This window comes from Martes martes, assembly GCF_963455335.1.
Source record: "Martes martes genome assembly, chromosome: 8".
Lineage (NCBI taxonomy): Eukaryota > Metazoa > Chordata > Mammalia > Carnivora > Mustelidae > Martes > Martes martes.
In genome coordinates this window covers 69,562,369-69,588,456 of record NC_137895.1, presented here as the reverse complement: position 1 = coordinate 69,588,456, position 26,088 = coordinate 69,562,369, and the positions used below count along the sequence as shown (strand labels likewise).

Sequence of the window (26,088 nt, the reverse complement as noted above, 5' to 3'; positions counted from 1 at the left end):
TTTACTTGAAATCATATTTCGATCCCTCTACACAATTAGCTAAATAAATATCATTAGTGCAGCTTCATTAAAGTGTATTTTTCTTAAATATTTCTCAGTACACATATTTCTCAGTAAGTGAGCATCTATTAGAGTTTTGGCAAGAAAAATCTTATAATGGACTTATTTCTGTAGGTATATATTTCAAGCACTAACTGAAAGGGATAATTTTTTTGCCATCTGGAATAAAATAGTGATGAATACTACAAGACCCAAATCATGTTCATATGCATGAAGCCATGTTTCTGAATCACTACTATAATTCCTATCTATCACCTAGGATGCACTAAAGAATTGTTTTTAAAAAGAAAATATCCAAAATAATGTGATAATCCCCCTAAATATAATTCTCATTGAAACTGAACATATTTTATCCTTTTTTAGTAAAGCTACCACTACCATTATCCAGTAAATGCCTGCAGAGACTTTATAGCACACATTCTACCCTTTTTCTTTTGTATGATTTAAATATGTTGTTTTATTACACATTGTTTAAATATGCTCTATGTGAAGCAGCCCACAGACACATAGCATATTTAGACATGAATACAGGTTAAAAGCACCAGAAATGCAAACCACAGGCCATAGAAATAATATCACCAAATTAGAGTTGAGGCCATTTTGGGAGCTTCAGAGCCATTTGAATCCTGGTAGAACTTAAACCCTGGTTCAGGTATAAGCTCGGTTTATAGCCTACGGTATAATGGCAATACACTGGACCTCTCCACAAACATGTTCCTGTTTCTCCTTTGTATAAGGCATTGTTCTGAGTTCCTGGAATGAGAGACCTTATAGCTAAGTATGAGCTTTTTTCCAGGATGGACCCATGCCTTCACGAGGCTGGCTTGGTTGTTTAAAGGAAAGACAGTATTCTCATTGCACAAGCCTGCATGCAAGATTCATTTGAGATGAGGTGTAGTACAGCAGGAAGAACGCAAACTTTATAGAGTCACACAGCTGTGGAATCCCTGCACTAGCAATTCAAGATCTGTGCGAAACTGAGGTTGTTGAGCCTCTTTGAACCCTGGTGTTACGGGTTGGATTGTACAACTTTCCCCTCCCAAATTTATATGTTGAAGTCCCAACTCCCAGTATGTCAGAAGGTGACATTTGAAAGTAAGGTCAATGCTATAAGTAGTTAAGATGAGGTCATTAGTGTGGGCCCTAATCCAATATGACTGGTGTCCTTCTTTAAAAAAAAAAAAGAAAGAAAAGAAAAGAAAAGAAAAGAAAAGAAAAGAAAAGAAAAGAAAAGAAAAGAAAAGAAAAAAGCAAATTTGGACATAGAGATAGATGTTCATAGTGGAAAAATGATGTGAAGAGACAGGGTGAAGATGCCATCTACAAGTCAAGGAGAGGGAATAGATTCCTCCCTCACAGCCCTCAGAGAGAACCAACCCTGCCAACACCCTGATTTTAGACTTTGATCCTCCAGAATTGTGACACAATAAATTTCTATTGTTTAAGCCACCCCCTAGCAGACTAATAAACCTGGTTTCCTCAGATATCAAATCCTTCATGTAAAGCATGTAGTGCCATTATAAAGATGAAAAACTACATTAAGAGGTACTCAGAAGGGGATAGGCAATATTTATCATTTAGGATATAACATTTGAAGTATTTTATTTCATATCCTTGAATCTTGCTTCTCTCCCCATTCAGGCAGCCCAACTGCTATACTCTGAACTCGTAGCATTAGAAAATCATTGGCAGAGCAGGGGAGCATGATGGTGGGGGCGGGCGGGGGGGAGGGTTGCAGGGGAAGTTTCAATTAAGTTACTGGTTTTTTAGTTTCAAAAGCCTAAGACCCCCTGGGAAATTGTAATGACTCCGTGCATACAAAAGAGACCAGAAGAGACTCTCCTATGTATTAATTAAGCTTAGAGTAGATTTAGACCCTTCTGGGTGAAAAATAAGGTGGTCAAGACATATATAGACAATAGTGTATCCCAGGGCAATTTGGGGTAGGGTGACTGCATCTTTACCTCTCCCCCCACAACCTCAACTCATCTTGGTGGGGTCCACATGACCAGACATTAGATTGCAAGATTCAACTGAGTTACCTCCATTAAACAGGTATGAAATTCCAAAGTAAAGGGCCAGATCAAAATCCTAATTTTAAAAGAAAATCACAAGACAGGTCAGATGGCCCTAAGACCAACAAGATAATATAAAGGATCAAAACAATAGACATTAGGAGAAGTTTTAAGAAGAAATTCTTGGATTGAGCTGCTACTCTATGGTAAGCCCCACTGCCCCACCCCACCCCCTTTTACCCCCCCGCAAGAGAGCTGGAAGGTGCCACTTTTCCTTTCTCCAGTATTTACAGAGGCTTCAAAGGAACAAGGTAGACAGCCTAAATGTGTCCCCTGGAGTTTGGGAAACCCAGTGGACTGCAGACTGATCTCACCTTGGAAATCTAGAGGGCAAGAGGGTCAGGCTAGGAGCATCTCTGTAATCTGAGAAGGACCTGCACCCTTCCTGCCCATCCAGGAACATAAGATTCATGTTTTCATGAAGCAGGAGTGGGCCATATATGAGAGAGCCAGCCTGAAGCCCAAGATGACCATCTAGAAGTATCACTGATACCCCAACGGAGAGTGCATGTAGAATGGACTATCTGAAACCCAGAAGCTCCACTGGAAAGTGAATAGCTAGAGGAGAAACCCTACCCAACTCAGGGGAGTTGATGCTAGATGGGTCCAGCAGGGAAGCCAGCAAAAACCCCAAAAGGAGCCATGTGAGTATCAGTTTTAAATATCACCAAGCCCAGAAAGCTCGGAGCCAGCTTAACATAGGACCATTTCAAGTAAGAAACATTCCCAAGCCATTTATTTCCTCTTCTTTCCCATGCTCCAACCACTTAGGTTTAGCAATAGCTAGCAAGTGGGAGAGGAGGTGACAGAAAAAAAGAGAAAAACCTCACACCGTCTCCCAATGCAATTTTTGGCCCAACCCAGAAATGGGCCCCAGATGGGGGAGAAGAGATGATGGATATTAAACTAACTTTCAAGCTATGATTATGGTCTGAGATTAGACATTCTAATTTCTGAATGAAGACTATGTTTGGAATCTAAAGTGCCAAAAGAATTCTTCTTCTTCCTTTTTTTTTTTTTTTTTTTTAAATCTAAGAGTAGTCCTAAGGCAAGGGAACTCCCATCACCCTTTCTGAATTCATTGTAAAGAAACAAGTAAAACAAGTAAATTGTGTTTTGATTGATTTCCTAAGTTGTGCTTCTTCAAAGTACTGTTACAGAGAGAAACCCCAAATACATGGGTGAGAGATAATGCTAAGAGGGAAAGGATATTCTTTCTTGGGTATAGCCAGGACCTTAGAGATGGCCAAGGCAGTTATATCCTGGCAGATGGACCTGACCAGCCTTGCAAAGGACCCCATACAACAGCATGATACAAGAGCAACACAACAAGTATCATGTGCTTCAGAGTGGCAGGAGAGGAACAAAGAGCTTCATCCCCTGACAGAGAGTTTCTTCTGGTCCAGCAGGAGTAACAGCATGCCCTGATATGCCCAGGAGGTATTTTGAAAAGCTTGGAGAAGGAGAGTAGAAGATCCACAAAGGAAGATCAAGGTATGCCTCAGCAGTTTCCCACAAGTCCTGACAAGGGTTAAGAGGAAATCTGTGCCTAATGAAGAGATGGCAGCCAAAGAACAGGTATGTCATCCCTCAAAAGCTTAGTTATCTCATAACCTTCTAGAACTTAGATGCAACCTCAGATTGCTTCCGCATTTGGTTAAATGGAAGAGAAAAATGTAATTTAGATTTAGTTATAGAAAAATAAAAAGTTACATGTCTTGTACACTTAGTGTGTAGACAGAGACATACCTGCCACATAAGGGTAAGCTGGTCCAAGACTTCTAAGGATCCTCTTGAAGTAAGTCTTTACACTGCTGCCTGATTAAAAAGCCTAAAAGAGAATTAAAGCTAAGTCATTTAGAGGCAGAATCACTGTGTAAAGAGGTCAACTCTGAAATGTTAGCTATCGGGGAAATACCAGTGGATTGTGATAAACTGAGCATGACAGAATACAGAATATTTATTACTATGGAACCCACGAATTCCACTTAGACATCAGCAGAAAGAAAGAAAATACAAAAGAAAATAGAGATCAGCTTCTTTGTCTTTGTTTTTGTTTTTTTAATCAAATGCTCCAAATTCCAGAAGAACACATAAAAAAGTAAAGGTATAGCAGAGAGTTTAAGATTCCCATCCCAGGAACATGGAATTTTTTAAAGTATCAAATATGTTTTTACTGAAAGAGGAAAAATAAATCCAAATAAAGCATTAGATTGTGATAGGTGTGCTACTTTAGATAAAGTATTCAAGGTAAAACTCTGATAAGCAGAGAACAGGATGAAGTAAGTAAACCCGAGGGAGGATCTTTGCCAGCAGAGGGATTAGCAAGTACAAAGGCCCTGTGGTGAGAGGTTGCTAAGCAGGACCAGGGACAGCAAAAAGGCCACTATGGCTGCAGTATGATGTGCAACAGAGAAAGAAGTAGGACATGAGTAAGGTTGGAAAGGGCCAAGGAAAGGTTTTGAATTTTAATGTAGGAGCTGGTAGAGGGCTGTCTTTTTCTTTAATTAAACAATTTAGCTTGAGAGAATTGTAGACTCACAGACAGTTGTAAGAAACAGAGAGATTCCTGCACCCTTTGCTTCATTTCCCCCAGTGGTAACATCTTACAGAACTATAGTATAATATCAAAACCAACATACTGACACTGATAGAGTCAAGATAGACATTTCCATTACCATAAGAATCCCTCAAATTGTCTTTTTATAGCAATAACCATTTCTCTTCCCTCCCACCTCCACCATACACAGTGGAAATCACTAATTGACTTATAATTATTATAATTTTGTCATTTCAAAAATATTACATAAATGAAATCATACAATCAACATAATTCTCTGGAGATTTATCCAGGTTGGAGTAGCAATAGTTCTCTAATTTTTATTGCTGAGTAGTGTGTTCTGTGGTAAGGATCATTTAACCATTCACTCATTGAAGGACACTGCATTGCTTCCAGTTTGAAGTTATTATGAACAAAGCTGTTGTAAGCATATGCATACAGGTTTTTATGTGAACAAAAGTTTTCCTTTCTCTGGGATAAATGCCCAGGAGAGCAATTGCTGGTTTGTACTGGAGTTCTATGTTAAATTATCTTTAAAAACCTGCCAAACTATTTGCAGAATGGTTGTGCCATTTTACATCCCCATCAGCAATACATGAGTGAGCCAGTTTCTGTACATCCTTGCCAGCATTTGGTGTTGTCATTAGTTTTTATTTTAGCCATTCTGCTTTTCTCTAATGATTAGTGATGATTAGTGATGCTGAACAAATAAGATAGCTTATTTGCTATCCGTATATATCTTCTCCCATAAAATGTTTCTTCATGTCTTTGGACATTTTCTAATTGATTTTTTTTTTTTAAACTGTAGATTGAAAGATTATGTTCCTAGTACTAGTTGTTCATCAGATACATGGCTTGCAAATATTCTCTCCCAGGGTGTAGCCTGTCTTTTCATCCTCATAAATGGGTCTTTCACAGAGCAAAAGTTCTGAAGTTTGATAAAATCCAATTTATCAATCTTTCCTTTTGTGGGTTGTGCTTGTGGTAAAAAGTCCAAAAATGCATTGCCTAACCCTATATCCTAAAGACTTTCATTTTTTTTACCTAAAAAATTTATAATTTTAGATTTTACATTAAAGTTCATGATATATATTGAGTTAATCTTTATATAAGCTACCAGACTTAGCTCAAAGGTTTTTATTTTGTTTTGGGGGCTTTTTGTGTTTGTTTGTTGTTGTTGTTTGTTTGTTTGTTTGTTTTTGCCTATGAATGTCCAATTGGCCTAACACCATTTGTTGAAAAGGCTGTATTTCCATTGAATTGATTTTGCACCTTTGTTAAAAATCACTTAAATATGTCTGTGTTAGTCAATTTCTGGATTCTCCATTCTGTTCCATTCATATATGTGCCTATCCCTCCACCAAGATCAGAGTCTTGATTCCTATAACTACATAATAAATCTAGAAATTGGGTGCGTTAATCCCTGTCACTTTATTTTTTTAATTCAAATTCATTATATCTATTTTGATTCCTTTGTATTTTCATATAAATTTTAGGATAATTTTGTTTACATGTACAAAAAATATTGCTGAAAATTTGATGGGAATTATATTAAATCTGTATGTCAGTTTGGGAGAACTGACATCTTTGTATTGGTGAGTCTTCCAGTCCATGAACATGGTATATCTATTTTTAGATTGTCCTGGATTTTAGCATAATAGTCTTATACATGTTTTGTTAGATTTATACCTAAGTATTTAATTTTTTGAGTAACTGTAAATAGCATTGTATTTTTAATTTTGCTGTGCAGGTGTTCATTGCTGTTATAAAAGAATATAATTGATTTCTGTATGTTTATCTTGTATCCCACTACTTTGATGAACTCAGTTATTAGATTGACAAGTGTGTTCTTTAAGTTCCTTGGGATCTTCTACATAAACAAAAATGGCACCTGAAAATAGGGACAGTTTTATTTCTTCCTTTCTGATCTCTATGCTTTTAATTTCCTTTTTTTTTTTTTTCTTTTGCACTGGTTAGAAATTCCAGCACTATATTAAATAAGAGTGATGAGTACACACATTCTTGACCTACTTCCTGATCTAAGGGGAAAGAATTCAGTCTTTCATCATTAAAGGTAATGTTAGTTGTAGACTATTATGCATTTTTAATAGATGTTCTAGATAAGGTTGAGGAAGTTCCCTATTCCTATTTATCTGAGAGTTTTTACCATGAATGGGTATTAAATTTTGTCAAAAGTTTTTCCTATATGAATTGACAGAATCATGTGACATTTCTTCTTTAGCCTGTTACATAATGAATCACATAAATAGTTTTTCAAGTACTGAATCAGCCTCACATCTCTGGAATAAACCTCCCATTGATCATGGAATATATCTCATTTTATATGACTTCTATTTGCTAATGTTTTGTTAAGGATTTTTGTGTCTGTATTCATGAGGGATATTTGTGTCCGGTTTTCTTTTTCTTTTCTTTCTTTCTTTCAACTGTCTGTTGGGTTTTGGTATCTGGATAACACTACCATAAAAGAAATGGTTTTCTGAAAGAGATTGTGTAGAACTGGTGTTATTTCTCTAAGTGTCTGTTAAAACATGCTAGTGGACACATCTTGGACCAGATTTTCCTTTTTGAAAGCTTAAAAATTTTATGTTCAATGTCCTTACTAACTATAGGGATATTCAAATTATCTATTTAATATTAGGTAAGTTGTGGTAGTTTGTGTTTTCTAAGGAATTGGTCCATTTCATCTAAGTTGACAAATGTGTATAGAGCTGTTTGTTATATCCCGGTATTACCCTTCTGATGTCTGTAAGGTCTGCAGTGTTCACTCTTTTTCATTCCTGATATTGGTAATTTGTGTCTTTTCTCTTTATTTTTAGTCTTTATTAGTCTTTATTATTAGTCTTGCAGAGGTTTATCTATTTCATCAATTTTTAAATGGCCATATTTTTAAAATTTATTTTATTTTATTTTTTAAAAGATTTTATTTGTTTATTTGACAGAGATCACAGGTAGGCAGAGAAGCAGGCAGAGAGAGGAGGAAGCAGGCTCCCCGCTGAGCAGACAGCCTGATGCGGGGCTTGATTCCAGGACCCTGGGATCATGACCCGAGCTGAAGGCAGAGGCTTTAACCCACTGAGCCACCCAGGCACCCCTAAATGGCCATATTTTTTTTCATTGATTGCTCAATTTTATGGGATTTGTTCTTAACATTATTATTTCCTTTCTTCTGTTTTCTTTGGGTATATTCAGCTCTTCTTTTTATAGGTTCTTGAAATGGGAGGTTAGATTACTGATTTTTCTTTTTTTCTAATTATATATTTAGTGCTATAATGATTCCTCTTAGCACTTCTTTATCGGTGACCCACAAATTTTGGTGTTGTATTTTTATTTTCATTCAGTTCAATGTATTTTTTACGTCTTTTGAGACCACCTTTGTGACCAATGGATTATTATTTAGAATTCAGTATGTTGCTGAATTTCCAAGTGCTCAGGGATTCTCATGTTATCTTTCTATTATTCGCTTCTAATTTGATTCCATGGTGGCCAACAAACAGATTCCATAATACTTTAATTCTTTTTAAATGTGTTGAGATATGTTTTCTGATCCAAGATATAGTCTATCTTGGTATATGTCCCATAGTCACATGACAAGAATATGTGTTTTGCTGCTGATGGGCGGAATTCTGTCAATATCAATTAGAGTCTATTGGTTACTAATGATGAGTTTTCTATATCCTTGATATTCTGTCTAGTTTTCTATCAATTGATAATGTAGGGGTATTGAAATCTTCAACTATATTTGTGCATTTGTCTACTTCTCTTTTCAAACCTATCAATTTTTGCTTCATATATTTTATAATTCAGTAATTTAGTACATACACATTTAGGATTGCCATGTCTTCTTTTTTTTTTAAAGATTTTATTTATTTATTTGACAAACAGAGATCACAAGTAGGCTGAGGCAGGCAGAGAGAGAGAGGGAAGCGGGCTCCCTGCTGAGCAGAGAGCCCAATGTGGGGCTTGATCCCAGGACCCTGAGATCATGACCTGAGCTGAAGGCAGAAGCTTAACCTGAGCCACCCAGGTGCACCTGCTATGTCTTTTTTATGGAACAACTTTTTAATCATTATATAATATTTCCCTCTATCACCAGTAATTTTTTTCTTTTGCTCTCAAGTCTACCATAACTGATATTGATATAGCAACTCCTGCATTTTAAATTTATGTTTTCATTATACATCTTTATCTATTCTTTTACTTTCAACCTGCCTATATCATTATATTTGAAGAGAATTTCTTATAAACTGCAATAGTTATGTCATATTTTTAATATACTCTGATAATCTTTTAATTGTAGTATTTAGTCCATTTATATTAAATGTAATTATTGATATGTTAGGACTGAAGTCTGCAATTTCATTTTTTTGCTTTCTACTTTCCTCTTATTTTTCATTTCTCTTGCCTTTTTTCAGCCTTCAACAATTTTTATAATTCACTTTTGATTTATATACAGTATTTTTAGTGTCTCTTTGTATAGCTTTTTTAGCTGTTGCTTTAGGTATGACATTATATATACATAACTCCTCATAGTCTGATGATGTCATCATTTTACCACTTTGAGTTAACGATGTCATAAATTGTGCCCTCCTGGATATTTCTGCAAAAATGTGAGATTGATAAATCAAAAATCTGAACATCAAAATAAATGTAACTACATGAGATTCTGTTTTCTCTCCGAGCTCTCTTGTTTCCCTCCATCTAAAACTAAACATGCATTCATACTTCCACTAAAAAGATAACTGAGAAATGGATTGGGATTAGTTGGGAGTGGGGAGGGGGTGAAAGAGAAACTGACTATAACTTGAAACACCAAGATTTCTGGCACTTGATATATACTCTTGGACAGACAACTTTAAAGGTAATTTCTGAAATTTTCTGAAAAATTTTTGAAGTCTGGAAAAAATTTTCCCCTTATTGTATTATCAAGGATGTGTACCATCAACAATTCGTACTCTGTTAAAATTGTGAGTAGGCTTAACAATGGCCTAGATTGTTGTTCTAGTTTACAGAATATCAGAGAGATGAAGATAACTTGCACAAGGTCACAAGTGAGTCAGTGATAGAGCTGAACCTGGAATTAAGTTCTAATGATATGGAACTATAAAATGAAGATACTAGATAAAAATACTAAATTTTTATCTAAAGTATATCAAAACTCTGCCTGGGAATGCAGTTGTGTTTCGTTTCATTAAGAAAGGCAAAATAAGGGGCGCCTGGGTGGCTCAGTGCGTTAAAACCTCTGCCTTCAGCTCAGGTCGTGATCTCAGGGTCCTGGGATCGAGCCCCACATCGGTCTCTCTGCTCAGAAGAGAGCCTGCTTCCTCCTCTCTCTCTGCCTACCTCTCTGACTACTTGTGATCTCTGTCAAATAAATAAATAAAATCTTAAAAAAAAAAAAAAAGAAAGAAAGAAAGACAAAATAAGAACATGGCAGGTAGAATATCATCACTCATCTACATTGGAATTTAACCAGGACACTGGAGTTTAAACATACCCACATGCCAAAAATAGCAACTGGTAAAAAAAAAAAAAAATAGCCCAACCATTGACATTATTACAGACATTGGGCCACAACAGATTCCAAACGTGAAATTTTAAGAGTAAGCCTGTCTTTTTCCATTGTGTATCAGTAAGTTTTACCCTATCTATTCAGGCTTCTCCGAAGTGGCAAATTTGAAAGACACTGGCGAGTTTTCCACGTTATGCAGTTTTTGCTCACTTTAGATGTAAAAACACTTGAGTGCTTGCAAAAGGGACTGTCCTCAATCCCAAAATATTTTTTTATACTCCCTGATTCATTTTATGAAGGATCAAACTTCTAGCTTGTAGCTCTGAGTTTCAGACTTTCCCTTTTAGTCGTGAAATCTTCTGTGATCCAAACTGTAGAAAAAATTCTTGCTCTACATCTCCCATTTATATTCACAGTCAGATACTATAATTAAATAATAGAGTTTCATTTACTTGGGCTCAAATCCATTAATTTTTTTTTCTTATTTTTACTCATCTCTTTTCTCTGAAATGTATCCCAGTATTATTATTATCCTTGAGCACACAAATACACAGACTGTGAATCTATAATGAGATCTTCCTATTTTTTTAGAATAGATTTTGCTTTGATTAAATGTCTACATTGCCTCTACTTAGATGCATTCTAAATTTGAACAAATACCTGATCCTATTGAAAAAATAAAGTCAACCTTTAACAGATGACCTCCTAGCCAAATACGTGTATTATATTTGCTCCAGGGAAAAACTGCTTCACAAGCTTACTTGGTTTCCTTGACCTGATGCCAGCAGAGAGTGAATGTGCTAATGCTCTGCATCAAAGTGAAAATTCAAATGCCCTTCCATTCCAGCCCAGTGGATTGCCCAAGTGATGGAGAACTGTTCAGCATCATGCACAGAGAGAGCTACCTAATTCCTCTCAACCAGTGGTGCCACATGTGATTAGAAGCAGGACAGAAGGAGTAAAGGTGCTAAACACTCCAACAGGGAAATATCTACATTAGAAAGAAAAACTAAGCTATCCAGCTGTCACTGTATCCAACTCTTTAACCAGACAGAACTACCACATTCCTAGACTTTTTTCACAAGAGAAGAGGAAGCTTGCAAAATTTGTATTCACACGTCCAATGTTATGCTCTCACCGCATGCCTATGAAACTCCCTTGTCAACAGAGCTTTTACCCTTGCCTTTTTCTCTTTTTCAGGATTTCTACTCCAAATCCCCAACTCACTTAGAGCAGTGATCTCAGAGGCATTTCTATAGCTGATGCAAATTATATTTCTTTGTTTGCCTCATGGAGATGGGGTGGGAAAGAGAAGGAAGTGTAAAAGCCCCAAAGTGGCAGCTAAAACCAAAACAGCTGATGAAAGCTCATAACATTTTTCACTAGTTTACTGTGTAAATGCCCCTGCTAATTTAGAAAAGCCTTTGTGATGTTTAACATTAAAAAGTAAAATAGATGTACTCCCATGCTGATGTGCATGGACTGAAGATAAAGTTTACTTTACCAGTGAAAAATCAGTAATTGAACAGATCAAATACCTTCAATATAGACCATGAACTGTTAACAGGAGGGCAATCTATAAATGTATTTTTCATTGTTAATAGGCAACATTTCTACGTGAGAAGACTTGTTTCCCTCCCCCACCATAGTACCATCATGAATCAAATGTAACTATAAAATAACTGACCTAGTTTAGATAAGCTAGCACATACTATTTTAATGCTTTTTACAACACAAAGCCATTATTCCTGACTAGAAGCAAAAATCCTCATAATACACCAAATTCTACATTCAATGAACAAAAAGCAACCCGAAATTAAACCCTCAGCTGATATAGTAAAGACTGAATGGCTAAAGATGGTAAGAACTACATACCAATCTGTGGATTAGGCTGGTACACTCTGTTCATCCTATAGCTCTTAGCCCAAGCTGAAAAGTGCAGAGTAAAAGAGTCTTCAGGTCACCTCTGTGAATAAGATGAAATTCCTGGTCCTCATATTAATGTGACAGACAGTTCACCCCATCTCTGAGCACTAAGTCAAATTAAATAAATATATTGTTGAGCAATACCTGTAACGTACTTTGTTAGATGATGTGGAGAAAACAAAGTCATTAAAACTTATTAATAAAAAAGCTGTGATCTAACTACTTCAAAGTTGGAAAAGTCATTAGCAGAGAAAGAAGTAAAACAAGGAATACATTCCAGAATGTCAGCAAAGGGGTTGTTACAATAAAAAGGGACCCTTGTGTGTTAATATATAAAAAATTAAACAGTTCCTGAAGTACAATAATGTCAAAAGTCACAGAAAACTCATTTTAGACATCCGAAATTCTTGGGTCAGAAGAAGAACAGGAGGACCTGGAGTTGCAGCGAGTCAGTAGGTGGTCTCTCCTAAGTACGGAAACGGCAGGAAGAACCTGAAGGACGAGGCCTGATGGCAGGCCCAAGCAAGAGTGGAGCAGGCCCTAAATTTTGGAAGGAGCCAAAGATAACAGGACCCATACACTTTCATCTGAGGAGCTCTAAGAATCAGGCCTTCCACACCCACAGCTCAGTCAATCCTAGTTTATTCTCCCCAAGTGTCTTTCCACTGATAGATCTTGGACTCATGAATCTCCACCTTATACCCGGTCACCTTCACAGGCAATGGAGGGAGATTTCAGTTGCCAACCCCACTTGGACAATATCTGAAATTTCTTTGACATGTGTACTATCTTTGGAGCCCACAAAGAGTCATGAAAGTATTCGAGTACAAAGATCTGAGTAAGAAAACATGGTGACTGAAACACAGTCTTAGGAAAGAGAATGCAGCCACTTAACCAATATACAATAATTCCAGATAATCGTTCAGTTCCTGATTTGGTTAAAAAAAAGAAGAAGAAGAAGAAGAAGAAGAAGAAGAAGAAGAGATTATACAAGGAAATAAGAGCACTGAGTATCTAAAGAAGATGGCTGTTGAACATACATAAAATAAGGTCTGTACAATAGATGCTATTTTTATTTTGAGCACTGATACTCAAATACAGTTTGATAAAAATACTACAATATAACAAAGTGTTTATCACAAACTCTAGAGTTTACTCTGGACAGAGTGTTCCTATCTGGGTGATCTTAGGCAAGTTACTTAATCTCTAAGCCCAGGTTTTATCTGTAAATTAGAAATATTATTTACCAGAAAAATCGTCTACTCAGCATCTCACTGAAAAACGATGCTGTCCCTATTCTCAGATTTCATGGTTCAAGTGAGTTTGACCCACACCTCCTCTAGCTGCTCTTTAGGGATGACTGTTTAGGCCTGAGTAATCATTGACCAGTTCTGGGAAGCCATGTGGGGATCCCCATCACCACAATTGCTAGAACTACTCCCACAACCATAATTGAGGTTACTGAAGATCTTCCAAACCTAAAAGAGTTAACTAAGAGAAAAGTAAAGGTAAGAGATGGGAAAACAGTGAGAAATGGATGCCTGGACATATACCTTGAGCTTAAGAGTTATTTTCTCTCAAGGAACCACTATATTCCCTTTCTTATTTCAACTCTTTGAGATAGCTTTTGCCTAATCTACTACGTGAAGTTTTTGTATCAATATGTGAGGAAAAACTGAGATAACACCCATAAAGCATTTGTTACTCTTGGGCATATAGTAAAAGCTTAGTAAATGTGAGTTATTTTTATGTCCAGAATGAGAGATTATTTAAACTTCCCTTTCCAAGATGACTACATGAAAAACAATTTTCATGGGACTCATTAAGATATCAAGGGTTTCTATTTTCAAGAAAGTTATAATCAATAACAGAAGATGTTAGTAATAGCTCAAAGACATAGAAGACAAGTCTCAAAAGGCAGGAGATAATTTGACCAACAAATGAATTATATAGAAAATAATACTTAAGTCTTCAGAGGGAAGAGAGAGAAAAGACCCTTGGACTAGGCTGGTTATCAAAAGGCTTCATGGACATTTCAGCTGGGTTTTGTGAAACAGGAAAGATCTGGAAAGTTGGAGAGAAGAGCAGACAACATTCCAGCATGTATCTCAAAAAATATGAGGAGTAGTAGTACTAAAGCCCAGGACACTCTTGGACCTATATGAGAGGGTTTTCAAGGAGAACTCAATGAAGAACAACTTGAATTTAAAAGCTCAATGCAGATGACAGCTCTGAAAGGTAAGTTTAACCGTATTTCACAGAGGTTGGCTTTCACTGAGCTCATCTAGAGGTACAATGGGATGACATTAGGTTGCTCACATAATTCTTAGTGAAATTTTAAAAAATAATAAAAGTCAGAGGGATGTTTTTGAAAGACTTATAATCAAATCACATCTTCAGGACACCTGTGTGGCTCTGTCAGTTGATTCTAGCTCAGGTGAGGATCTCAGGGTTATGAGATTGAGCCCCCGCCCCCACACTGGACATGGAGCCTTCTTAAGATTCTCTTTCTCCCTCTTCCTCTGCTCTTTCCTGCTCACTCTCTATTTCTCAAAATACACACACACACACACACACACACACGCACACACACACACATATAGCTTTGGATACATTTTATCATATTGGCTTTTTCCTTCCCTTTTTCTTATTCCAGCTGTAATTGTTCATAATTTTACTCACATTCTACAGCCAAAAAAATTATCATAAATACACAAATACACCCTAGGGCATAATGTAATAGACAGTCAAGTTTTCTCCTCAATATCCCTTCCTCAGCACGTAAGAGCTGTGCAGGTTGAGGCATTGAGCCCAACCTCTGTGGTATTAAATTTAAAGCAACCATGGTAATCCCATCCTCCTTGCCAGTGAATGGTTAGTGCCAGGAACCTAGCCCTTTCAGTAGGTTGCCTTTTCATTTTGTTGATGGTTTCCTTTTCTGTTTCCTTTGCCTTAGGAGACATATCTAGAAAAATGTTGTTAAGGCTAATGTCAAAGAAATTACTGCCTATGTTCTCTTCCATAAGATTTACAGTTTCAGGTCTCACATTTAGGTCTGTAATCCATTTTGAGTTTATTTTTGTGTATGGTGTAAGAAAGTGGTCCTGTTACATTCTCTTGCATGTACCTGTCCAGTTTTCCCACATGACTTATTGAAGAGATTGTCTTTTCCCCATTGCATACTCTTGCCTCCTTTGTTGTAGATATATTGGCCATGTAAGCATGGGTTTATTTCCCTTTTTTAAAGATTTATTTCATTTATTTTGGGGGGGAGCAGAGAGAAACACAAGCAGACTGCACTGAGCATGGAGCCTGACATGGGGCTCGATCCCACAACCCTGAGATCAGACCTGAGCCGAAACCAAGAGTCAGACACTCAACCAACCACTCCACCGAGCTGTCCCACCTTGGTTTATTTCTGAGCTCTCTATCTGTTCCATTGATCTACATGTCTATTTTTGTGCCAGTGGCATACTGCTATGATTATTACAGCTTTGTAACATATCTTGAAATTTGGGGTTGTGATACCTCCAGCTTTGTGCTTCCTCAGGTTTGCTTTGACTATTAAAGGTTTTGTGGTTCCATACAAATTTTAGGATTATTTGTCTAGTTCAGTGAAAAATTCTATTTGTATTTTGATAGAGATTGCATTGAATCTGTAGATTGCTTTGGGTAATGCGGAATTTTAACAATTTTAATTCTTCCAATCCATGAGTATGGAACATCCTAACGCAAATCAAAACCACAATGAGATACCACCTTCCACCTGTCAAAGTGGCTAGAATCAAAAAAAGAAGAAATAACAAGTGTTGGCAAGGATGGGATAAAAAGGAACACTTGTACACTGTTGGTGGGAATGTAAATTAGTACAGCCACTATGGAAAACTTAAAAACCAAAAACAGAAATACCATGCCAACTAGTAATTCTATTACTGGGTAAATACCCAGCTAAAGAAAATGAAAACACTAATTCCAAAAGGTATATGCACCCCTACGCTTATTGTAGCATTATTTACAATAGCCAATATATGCAAGCAATCTAAGTGCCCACTGATAGATAAATGGATAAAGAAATGTGGAGCGTTTGTGTGTATGTGACAGAATATTACTCATCCATAAAAGAGGAGATCTTGCCATTTGTGGGAACGTGGATGTACCTAGGAGGTATTATGCTAAATGAAGTAAGTCAGACACAGAAAGACAAATACCATATGACTTCAGTTATATGTGGAATCTAAAAAAAAAAAAAAAAAAAAAAAAAAAGCAAATAAATAAATGAACAAGCAATGAAAACAGAATCAGACATATAAATACAGAGAACAAACTGATGGTGGCCAGAGAGAAGGGGGTTAGGGAGATGGGGAAAATGGGTGTTGGGGAGTTGGAGTTACAGGCTTTCAGTTATGGAATGAGTAAGTCACAGGAATAAAAGGGACAGCACAGGGCACCTGGGTGGCTCAGTGGGTTAAGCCGCTGCCTTCGGCTCAGGTCATGATCTCAGGGTCCTGGGATTGAGTCCCGCATCGGGCTCTCTGCTCAGCAGGGAGCCTGCTTCCCCGCCCCCCGCCCCGCCTGCCTCTCTGTCTACTTGTGATCTCTCTCTCTCTGTCAAATAAATAAATAAAATCTTAAAAAAAAAAAGGGACAGCACAGGGAATATAGTCATTGTTATTGTAATAGTGCAGTAGGGTAACAGGTGGTAGCTACACTTCTGGTGAGCAGAATATAAAGCATAAACTACCTGAATCACTAGATTAAACACCTGAAACTAATGTCACATTGCATATCAACTATACTCAAAAAAAAAAAAAGAAAGAAAGAAAGAATAAAGCTGACATACAGAGGATAGCAGAGCTAAGGGAACTGCAAAGATAAGATGCTGAAAGCACTGGCCAAAGTCAACCCAACAATCTGTCCTATCTCTAATGTCTGGCTTTGTGAAATATTATTTTTCTTTATTATTAAATCTGCTTAGATTTTTTTCCAAACATGACCCCGATTTCTTTTAAAAATATTCTAATGAGCCAAAACCCTTGTATATCAATTGTGAATGACTGTGATCCAATAACACATCTAATCTCATGGCCTTCTGGTTATTTCTAGAGCCTCCAGAAGACCAAAAAGTGGGAATCGGGACAGATAAACAGGCGGAATGGAGAATCTATATGTATCAGAAAACACCTGTCCAAGTGATTCATTTCAGATGAACAGAATACCATCTTCTCAAAAGACGAGTACTGAGTGATCAAGAGTTACCCAGATTGGTCCAGACATTCTTGTCAAACAAGGACATTCCAAAATTATACAAAAGCAAGGCTCTAAAAACCACAAAAATTTTAGATTCTACCACTCTACCCTTCCTTTTTCCTTCTACACAGCTGCTAAGTAGTGGCATTTTATTCCCTGGTCATATTAATGAAGACAGATCCTTATAGATGAGGCTCTGCCTTAAAAGGATTTTCTGAACAAGTGGATGTTATAGAGACACAGTAACTTTCTATGTTTGCTTTTTTGTTCGTTTATTTGTTTTTGTCAGACAATGCTTTCTGGTACAGTCTCTAGGAGTGCAATTAACCATTTAAACCAACTATGATATGGACTATATGCAGTAAAATGATGAAATTTTGCTAGTGCTTACTCTTTTAAAAAAATAATTTTTGAATGTTTAACTATAGAAATATATAAACAATAAACACATATAACAAGTTCTGAGGAAATTATATTTACTGTAGCCAGCACACATTGGTAAATGGTGATCAAGATGAAGCAATCATGCTAAACAATAAAAGGAGAACTCGATGCATAAGAGCCTATGAAGACAGTAACTTATAGCAGATTAGATCACCATTAGCCAAAAGAGAGCCAAATATGAATATAAACTGTGAAAGAAGACTTTGCCCATAGTATTAAGCCAAAGAGATACTAATTTCAGAAACATTTTAAAATGCATACATTGTAGTTCATAGCTAGAATTTGACATTCTTCCATGGCTGAAATGTGGTTCTTTAAAAATATTAGAATTTCTGACAGACATCATATATATTAGGACCAATTTAGATGCTTCTGTTCTGGCACGAAATTTGATAGCCCAAAATTAATAGAGTACTAGAAGTGGAAATTCTCAGCACATAAAATAACACTATTTAGGCCTACAAATAATACCCAAGCCAGTAGCAATGAACACACATAGTGTTTAGAAAATAAGAAGTAGATGAAGAAGTGGATGATGGCAGAGTATGTACAAAATTGCCTAGAACGTCATGACATGCCACATACCAAGGACGCTATCAAAGATGACTACAGTTATGTCAAAAGTACTCAGGAGCCAATCTGAAGAGGTTTCCATTAGACAAAGGTGAGACAATTTGAGGCTTCAAAAAGACTAGGAATTGCAATAGCTCAAACTAATCAAATATGCTTAAATTCATGGGTTCATGATATTTAAAAGAAATTACTTGGTTACTTTCTGAAGATGACAGGAAGCTGCTCTAAGTGGTAAAATATTTCCTCCTCAAGGTCGAAAACACCCTTATTCTCTTGCTACCCAAAAAAGTTAAATAAGATACCCACTTTTATTACTGTTGCTAAACACCTATCAGCTCCAAATATTCCTCTTTGTTTAAGAAGATAATGAGGCATTCATTATACTAAGATAATGTTCTCTTTTCTTTGCAGATCCTATCAGAATGAGTTGAAGAATGTACTGATTCTAATGTTTCTTTCTCTTACAAATCAAATAACCCCTTTCCCAACCTGAGAAGCTGTTAGCTGCATCTAATATCACCAACCCTCATCAAAACTGGACAAAGGAAATCTTCTGCGATGTTTATCATTATTGCAAGTTGGTTAAAACTACAATTTAAAAGCTCAATATAATCCTATCTGTAAAGGGTGACTGCACCTTAGTCAAGGTAAAACCTGTTCCATAAAACCTAAGAATAGCATCATCCAAGGAAGTCTAGAAAAAAGGGTTCATCAAAGAACAGGAAGAAAGTGCTTAGTTTCTAATAAAAATCATTCACTGTACACCTTGCCATAATTTCCCACATACATCTTGAGTAATGTGTCATATTGCAAAGTTATTCTCAAGAAGCAAGTAAGTCAATACTGGATATGATCAATATTCCCAATATTGTTCAATATCTGGCTCTCTTCTTCCCATCCTAATGAAATTAGTAAGGACCATATGATTAGTTCTAGCAAAGAAATATGAGATGTGATGTTTGTCACTTTTTGGAATAAAGCATTTAATTGCCAGCGCTCAGCTATCCAAATCCTCTCTTCCTTGGCCTGGGAATGTATGAAAGCAGGTCTATATGGAGGTGTATTAAAACTGAGGTCTGGAAAGCAAAGCCAACATATGGTAGATAGTTGACATTCAGAATCACCTAAACTCACAACAAGGCTTATAAATGAGATTTGAGGCTTATTTATAAAAGTAGCATAACTTACTCTAACCCAAATGATGTGCGAGACTTCTGCATTTTTCCCAGATATCCTTTCCACAAAGATCAAATAAAAACTACTTTCCTGTATCAATTTATTGAGGCTAACCAAATTAATTGGATTATGGAAATGAAAGGATTTAGAATTAATATTTTCAGGATTACAAATTGTTTGAAAATGTTATCTATATTTGATAAATCATGCCTAATAGCTATAAAACAACAAATCTGTACTCATAAATAGAACTCTATTGTAGGATTTCTCTACTGAACAGAGAATTGCATGACTATAATGTGCAATAGCCACTCTGAGCCTAGTTCTTCCTTAAGAACTATGAAAGGACAGAAGGTAAAGAGCAATGTTGATGACATTTATAGAGTCTCTCAAGTCTCAACTCATCCTGAAATAAACTGATAAGGCTTATATTTTCTTGACCTCCTAATCCTTGGAACCAAAAGTACCTGGTAAATGAAATTTGTCTTTCATGATTTCCTCAAATCTTCTTCCTCTAATGAATCCAGTATATGCTACTAAAGAGTATTAAAATATAAAAAGTCCACTGTGAGATTTCAATAAGGCTCAATTCAAGACTTTTGTTTGATGCTTTCTCCATGAAAAAAATACTAGGGAACTTTTAAAGCGGAACTTTGTATTTCTCCTTACAGAGCAAACATTTCATAGAGCAAGGGGTGTGTAAAAATCATACAACACTCCCAGGAAATAGAATCACCTTTTATCCAAAACCTCAGCAATCAACAGTTTGAAATACTATTCCCAGCTGAACACAAAGGTATTTACCTGGGTCATGAACTAAAATGGCAATTGTCCCAAATACTTCTATTCATTTGATGGGTACCATAGGAGCTTAAATGGACATGGTGGTGACAGCAATGTATGAACTATTGATTTGAGTATGACTGAGGACTAACAGAATCACTTCCTCAGCCACAAAGGTGTCCTAGGAGGTCTGCTAGCCCAAAATGACCTGGTGGCTTTTGAGACACGTAGGTTCCACCTGACACTACACAATAATGATAGAGCTGTATGGAAAGTGGAGATAAGGGCTCCGGCATGTATCTTTGCCAGCAAAATTCACAACATTTCATTTCTTTAAAAAAAAAAAGACAGTGGGCAATCATTATACAGTTTAATTACTCCTTTGGGTTCCACAAAGAGCTAAAAAAAATAAAATCACCAGCCACCAATCTGCTACCTGTGGCAGCTGAAAAATATTATAGTGGAATTTCAGGGGCACATAGTGAAATGAGCATCTCCAAATTGTTTGGAAAAGGATCTTCAGTCTAAAGAGAATTGACAGCACAGCTCTAAGAAGAGATAAAGGACTGCCTCCAGGATCTGTCTTGCTTCCTTACTTTTTTAAAGTAATACCTTCATTTGCATAGTAATAACCCAATTATTGTAAGATTAGGTGACAGGAATCTCATTATTGCTATTTCCACAAAACAGTCAATATTCTATTCAATATCTTTTAATGTTATGCACCTTAAAACATAATTATTTCAATATACCCTCATTCATCTTTAATGTAATTTTCTTTTTTAAAAACCTTGCCATAATTGTTGGTTTTTATGGAATATATTAGTGTTTAAACAAGCACTTGCCCCCTCAGGCTGCTATGAGAACAAGCAGAAGCAACCAACAGCTTGGGGACATTTCTGCCTTCCCCCCAGGAGTAAGTCCACCAAAAGACCAAAGGCACAAACACTGCTACTGAAAAAATCTGTTGTAACAAGCTCCACACTCTTCGCAACACTGTAGTTTCCCCTCCTGCTCTTTCACTTCATGCTCCACAAAAGATGCTTCCATAATGAATTTTCGTCTTAAGGCAACTTTAAAAGTGTTAGCAAATACATTCTGTTAAATTTCAAGTTGTATGATCTGGGCTCTTTTCTGCGTGGTGTGTGTGTGTGTGTGTGTTTTCCCAGACCACATTGTAGTACCAAAAAAAAAAAAAAAAAAAAAGCAAAAAACAAAAAACAAAACAAAACAAAAAAACCCAAAAACCCACATCCGAGACAGCTGACATACTGGGGAGACCATCTGCCTGCCATAGGTTTACCTGCCATAGGCTTTTACAGTTTCAATTACAAGATAATCAGTACAATAAGTGGCTGGTTACCAGATTAACATGGGAAACAAAGCAAGGAAAGAGAGAGAGAGTGTGAGGACTATCTACATTAAGAGGCTACAGAGCCATACATGCTATTACTTCAGAATGATATCAAAATTAATGTACAGTGAAAATAGCAGTTAGATTTTGTCATGAGAGGAAGTAATATCAAAGGGCTGTGGTTTGGAATCTAGAGTTAACACTCCTTGACTGTGGTCCTCCTGACTATATACTCTTCAGGATGTTAATCTCTGCGTACTTTGTGAATGAATACTCATTATTCATGAGTATTACAATTAATTTACAGAAAAGGACGATGTCCCCTAATCAAACCAACTAAGTTTTCTCAAGATAAAAGCTTCATCAATCATTAACATGATTCACTGAGTGTTTTTCCACCTCTTCTGACACAGAGAATCTCAACAGGCACTAGACGCCCCCCGGGAGCCCACCTAACCACAGTCTTACCATCACACTCCCAAACCATCAAACCACACTCTACTCTTCCCATTCTTGATTGCTGAATAAAATTGCAAGGCTGACCAAACCCCTTTCTGCATGTTTAATGAATTTTAGGGCATGCTAACCCTGTATTTCCTCGTTTTTTTCAACAATGGGAAACCACCATTCTTTAAAATGAGTTAGGTTGCTATAGGCAATTTTCCCGCAAACAGAAAAATTATATAGGCCAATTTCTGGTTTAGTAAACCTTTACTGGCATTAAGTCGCATAGTTTGTCTCTTTCAAGTGGCTGGACTGCTCCTCAGAAACCTACTCATAGCAGCAAGAACATGAGTCAGATAGACGGTTAGCCCAAACCCCAGCCCTTTAGAGAAGAATAAATTCAAGGAGCATATTTTTCGTCAAGATCACCAATCCCAATGTATGGCTCAGGTAGAACTAGAATTCCAGTCTCCAAACTCATATTCCAGAGCTCTTTCAACTTTCTCTCCCACACAATTTAAAATCCAGACCTCATGGGAAGGATGACAGTTATACCACATTGATTAACTCTTTCTATCCCTCACTGAGTAATACCACTATATGATGGTCAAGCAAAAAAAAAAAAAAAAAAAAAATCCAAACAGTGAAAATTGAAGTCATTAATATATAGGTATCAGACAATGTACTGTCTTATGTTAAATGTAAGAACTTCCATTTATAGATGAAAAGATGAGGTCTAAGAGGTCTAGAAAATTGCTCAAGATCACAGAACAAGTTCCAGAGTCTGGACTCAAAACCAAGTCTGTCTTAAAGAGAAAGCATGTACATTGCTGTCATACAAACAAAGTTTACATATATAATTTACTTTGCTTTTGGCGTGGACTTTCACAGCCCTGTCTTTGTTGGACACTCCAGATACCCTCCAACAGTGGAGAGAGATTGTACAGGTCAAGGCTAACCCCAGACAATTCAATCTCCAATCATGCAGTCTCGTGCCTCCTTATCTTCGGGCATGATATTCCCCTTTTCTGCAATATTCTCACCTTCTTCTATTGCCTTTATCTCTCACTGCTCATCTACCAAACTCTTATCCATGCCTCAAAATCCTGCTCAGTCATTATCTCTTCAGAAGTCCTGCCCTACCACCCAACACCATCCAGGAGAATTAATCTTCCCTTCCTCTGCTATTTATGAACATTTAAACATATATTCAATTACTGAATGTAATGATTAGTTTGCATACCATCTCCTAAGGAAAGCTCCTTGGAGACGGGTTTAATTCATCTCAGTATCCACAGCACCTATCAGCATATACCTGAAATGGAGACATTGTTTTATAAATGTTCAACCGTTACTGAACTAAAGATATCTATCAGAATTCACTTATACCAATTGTCATATTCTTCTTGCATGATAAATTTCTGCTTATACCTTTTCAATACAAGAAATAGTTCATGTGTTGCTCCCCTCACTGCACCAAGAATTCTTTGTACATAGTAAGTGTTCCAGAAATGCTTGTAGAGCTGAATTGTTTACAGGATTTTTAAGAAAGAGAGGAAGGGTAAATACTAAGACCTTACTGATTGCTTTAAAGTTAGTTGAGGATAACAGTAAATTTTTCCTTTCTTGAGTCACCTTCAAAGCACTGGATTTTATCATATAAGGAGGTAGAATAAGTACACTATTGTTTAAAAACTTGATCACCAAGTCCATGGCTAAAATGCTACTTTTCATGAGGATTAATAGAGTGCAATCTTTTATCTGTTTCTATTCAGCATATGTACTATATATCTGCTATGCATCCGAGGACAGCTGCCATTCTATTTACAGCATTATCTAAAAATGGCAACATTAAATCTATCTTCCATCTCTTTGAGATCTTTTTCAACCACAGAATCATCTCAGATGTTCTGCTTTTAGAGCAAAATATATGAGGTGTGAATGTGTGTAACAGTAAAAGACTAACAGGCAGAAATCCACAATGGTGGAATTATCCACTGGGGGTTGATAAAACTTTCCTCCTTTTCCTATCTCAAGAAAAGCTAGGAGAAAGGGAGCTGGAGAACATCAGGGGGCAAATTAAAGAGGTAACAGACCTTGCCCTTACCCCCCTATCAGGAGTCTAAGAGCCTAAATATTGATTTTTCAAGGCTCTGTTGCTGACAGTAGCAATTCTGAACACAGACTGGAAAACAAACAAGAGGGGTGTGTGCTGATAAGCCTCCCAAGTACGGTAGCACATTTCACATTTTTTTTAAAGAAAGTTAAAATTAATCACACAGCTATTATGGGGGGGGGGGGAGGCTGTGATCATGCTAATTACTTACTATAACTCTCCATACTACACATCTTAACACAAATCTTCTGTCAGCTTCCCTGACAGCTATTATCACAAGAGGCAAAAACCTGATTTTACACATGAACAAACAGTACTGACCATCCTGACCAATCTGAATAACATGGGAAAATTTACGCTCCTTTAATTGCTCTTCTACTCAAAATTTCAAAACAAACTCTTTTGTCTTTACCACTCTTAATGTCCATTTTCAAAATCAATGTGGCAACCAGAAAGACGGGACAAGTGAGGAGCCCTTTCATGGCAAGGATCAACTACACCTTGGAAAAAATTAAAACTTCATTTAAATCCTTCCTTTAAGAAGATAATTTGCTCATCATGGCACTGATGTTCTAAGTACAAAAGCCATCATTCTAAAAGTACTTTGCAACTGGGAAGTAGTTCAGTGAATCTGTTGGGGGAAGAGCCAGACTACTGCTTGGGTTCAAAACCAATGCCTCCATTTACTAGCTGTGTGACCCTGGGCAAGATAAGTAACCTGCAGTGTCTTGTTTGTGTGGTTTTGAGGAATAATCAAGTTAGCATACGTAAAGTGGTTGGAATAGTACATTCCATGTAGAGAGAAATCAAAATATGTTACTTATTTTCATTATTAGAATAATCCCTCACATTTAATAAATGCTCAAAACTTAAAGATACTGTAATGGGTTTTGACATTTCTCAAATGGGAATTGGGGGAGAAGACCCATACAAGAAGAGATTTTATAAAAGAAATTGCAGTGATTTGTTCACTCCATGTTGCTTTCTCACCTAGATCTTTTCTTGGAACAAATCTATACATTCTGAACTTTACAGGAGCACATAGCCCTCCATTTCAAAATATGAGTCTTTATAAAAAAGGCATGTTTTGTGGATCATCCAATACGTTCTTTACAATGTCTAAAGCAGGTAAATATGCAAAAATTTTTGTCAGACAGCATCTAAATTCTTTTTAGTTAAGCAAAAAAGCTAAAAGACCATGACGATGACATCCAGAACAAAAGGTGACACATATATTCACAGTTTGACAAATGGCAACTCAATAAAAGAGATAAGTATCATAATGAAACACTCATACTCTACCTCTGCCATTGGCATTTTCAATCATTTCACAAGTTGGGTCAAGTGAAGCTGAATTTACTAGCCATCAAATTTTCAGTGATACGAAATTTGGAAGTTTTAGAAGAAAAATCAATGTTTCCAAAAAAGCTAAACCCAGAAAGACAGTTTTTTTTTTTTACAGTGCATTTTACTCTAAAATTTACATTATCATTATTCATCAAATCATTTTTGAAAATCTTAGGGGAGCAATTTAAGCACACACCGATAGTCTATTTGAAACACGAGCTAAAAGTTAAAGAATTGAAAGTGGAAAATACATGTTATAACTCTTTAAAGAAAATCTAATGTATAATTTTTGCAAGATGCCAAAATCATCAAATCTCTCATGTTATTAATTTTGGGTGTTTGCTGACTGGCAAGGCTTCCAGAGAGTCTGTCTCTAAAGGACTATAAAACTTTCAAAATACAGTTATGAAAAGAGATAAATCCACACTTTTATTGCCACTAAGACAAGAAGGT

The 26,088-nt window shown here is 36.5% G+C and overlaps 1 protein-coding gene across 1 annotated transcript in view; it reads right to left on the bottom strand.

The window, feature by feature from the left end:
• SOX5 (SRY-box transcription factor 5) overlaps nt 1-26,088 on the bottom strand; it is a 977,646-nt gene that overhangs the window by 832,326 nt on the left and 119,232 nt on the right. The window contains exon 2 of the mRNA XM_080810710.1: nt 3,885-3,966. The gene's annotated coding sequence lies outside the window, so the exon portion shown is untranslated. The remainder of the gene's footprint in view (nt 1-3,884; nt 3,967-26,088) is intronic.